Source organism: Ciconia boyciana, chromosome 2 (assembly GCF_034638445.1).
Source record: "Ciconia boyciana chromosome 2, ASM3463844v1, whole genome shotgun sequence".
In the NCBI taxonomy this organism is placed as follows: Eukaryota; Metazoa; Chordata; class Aves; order Ciconiiformes; family Ciconiidae; genus Ciconia; species Ciconia boyciana.
Window position 1 is genome coordinate 4,300,989 of NC_132935.1, and position 3,171 is coordinate 4,304,159.

The window sequence follows — 3,171 nt, forward strand, 5'->3', positions numbered from 1 at the left end:
AAGAAAGTATTGCAACCTACCTGTCACTAGTAACTACTAATTTGTTTCTGAAAAGGTCTGAACCTTCTCAGGGAAGAGAAGATGAAGTCAAGCAGTAAAGTCTCCTCTCGCTATTTCAGCTATAATAAAAAAATACACGTGAGTGTATGTTTTCATACACATTGCTTGGGCTTGGGTAGAGGTTAAGGATATGTTCCACCTTCATTTGGATCACTAAATCCCCTAAACTGCAGATGAGCATACCAAAAAGCTGTGAAAAGGAACATGCTTTCTAGCAAACTCTGCTGTTATGCTCTCTCTCTCTCTGCTGAAGAACAGCCAAGATGAAAAGCAGAAACAGACTATGATGCTATACTACTCTTGTTTGATTTTTCTTCCTGGCATGTTGTGAAATCAGGGTTTGCTGTCTTAATTCCCACTATCAGTCCATCCACTCAGTCACTTAAATGCTGATGCTTCCAAGGACAGAAAAAGAATCCATCTCAGGCATCCAGGTTGAAATTCACCCCAGTATAAAGTCACTAGGATGATTTAAGAGCCATGTTTAAAAGGTATGTGAGGCTAAGGATGCCAGAAAATTCTGTCCACAATGGTGGGTAAATGTTTTAGATTACACTGTACCAATTAAGCAATGCAAATACAAAAAAAATGTCCTAGGAAAACAGCAAAACCTGAAGCATGAATGGCAATAACTGTTGTTACTGCTCCATGTCTCCCCATTCACATGCTTATTGCCCCTCCAGCTGGAAGGCTACTATGAATTCATCAAGTCTAGTGAACAGCTTTTCCTGGCACTCACTGGTGTTACCATTCAGACCAGCAGGCTTTATGGTTGGTCCAAGCTAGGGCATCCTAGACTACTCTGCTTCCCCAGGGTCTGACCATGGAACAGACATCTCCATTTCACCGGAACAGAGCATAACCAATGCTTCAAATGGCCTCTTGCAACTGAGTTTGCAGGAGTTTGCCTCTTGCAATACATACATGTTTTCCCTAACCTGTTTCCCTGACCAATCCAATGGAAATAAAAATTGAACAGCCAACATCACTGCAATACAGGAATCTATCCAGAGATGAGTATAGTTGTCCCTAGGAGCACTGGATGTCCCACTTCCTGTTCCAGGAAGTGGAGTCCATGGAGAGCGATTCAGCTCATGGAAGGAGAGACGTCCCAGCTAAGTGACCCTGGCCTCCGCATTGCCTAGATCTCCAGGGATATAACAGGAGCCCAGACACCATCTGCACATGAGATACTTTAATGCATGCATCTTAATCCAGCACCAAAGTCCCCCAAGGGAACAAATCAGTCGCCAATAGGTCAGTGCCTAATGCCATGGTAGGCACGATGGGGAGTCACCACTCCTCTAGCTCCTGCTGCACAAGACTGTGGTTCTCCTGCAAGTCCTGCACTGTCCCAATGGCCCTACCCTCAGGTATCCCCTAGCGTTCACTTCTGCTTGGGCAGCTGAGTCCTGTGCCTGAAATAAAATTATGTATCTGGAATCTACAAATGGGCAGTGTTCAGTCAGCTAGTGCAGGGACCTGCAGGTCTCACCCAGAACATCAGCACAACGCTGTCAGCTGCAGCTGGTCCATTAACTCAGGCTCTTGATTGTCCTGGGGTACAGCAACTGCCAATGCTGGGTATGTGACCTCTCTGAGGCTTTCCCAAGCAATACAGCTGACTCAGTGGCCTTTTGCTGGGAGCTCTATTCCTTTGAAGAGGAATTTCCTTCCAAGAGGTTGTGATGAGGGCCACCAACACTGTGGCACTACCCCACGGGATGTGAGACTGTTGTCCTGGTCATTGTTTCCCATTCTAGACATGGCCATGAACATGGTGAGCCTTCCCAGGGCCCAATTGTACTGTGTTTTCCTTCTGCCTCATCTATTTCCTTAATCATCTGCAAAACACTAACATAGCCACCTAACAGCCGATGCCAGCTTCTTGGCAGGTCTCTGTTAAATGATGCATCAGCACACACAGATTAGGCTCTGACTTCTCGGCCAGGCTAGCCACTTCACATTTCTGCCACCGTTTTCCACCAGCCCCTCATTTGGAGAAAATATTTTATGCCTCAAAGGTCTGCACTTCCCTGCAAACCCCAAAAACTCATGCCCACCAACCCACAACATGTTCTCAGACCTTCCCATGCCACCTAAGCTGTTTGTAATGAGAATGTCTCACATATACAGAGCTGTTAACAGTACTGTCTTTTGCCAAGACTATTTCAGAGAAACAGGAGGAAAAATGCAGGCTCAGTGCATAGCTTATTTTAGTTTCTTTGTTCCAACAAGCTACAGCTTCACACCTCCCTTTCTTTTGCTATCAACAGTATTTTTGCCATATACAGAAATATCTTAACATCTTTCTTAGTGCAGTTGCTCATTTGAGGTCAGTATAAAACCTCTAAGATACTTTGCTAAGATTTTTAAGTTCCTAAACAAGGTCTCAGTTTCTGCTGTAAAACTTAACTTGCAGTAGTCTGAATTCCCTTTACTGTCAGTGTGTTATTCACTCCCCATAAACGCCACCTGAGATTGGATAATTCTCTTTATTTGGTAATGTCTATTGCTTTATCCAGAGCTTTCAGTGGTCCTTCTTCATTTTATACCAGCTCCAAAGCAGGGTCTGGTCCCTTATCAAGGACACAGTCTCCAAAAATTGGAAAGAGGCTAAATCATCCACAAACTAGCTTAATTTTTCAGTCACTTTTTGTGTTCTTTGTTTAATCCATGTTGTTTACACATCTTGCTTTTGCTCAGGGTGTAGCACTTGCTAAGCTTCTGTCCTATTTAAAGTCACACATTTCTGGTTAGGGCACAATGTTGAACATCAGTACCAAAAACTCAACTATCGTCAGAAATACTCTTCCAAATGGCACAGTTTTGGTGGGCACCTTCCACCTGCCAGTTCTCATTGCTGCTGAAACCTCCCTCAGTTCTCTGTGTTTCTGGAAATTGGAGTCAGGTCTCTTGCCTCTTGACCTGCATCATCCCTCTGCTCAGGGTATCTCCTTGGGTTGTCTCTTAGCGATCACCAACAGGGATTGCAATAGTCCTATTCCTACCCCAACCTGCCCTTTCTCTGATGAGAACAAACACACAGAACACAATAGGGAAGCCTCCAAGGGCAAAGTGAGTAACTCCATACATCATTAAATACACACA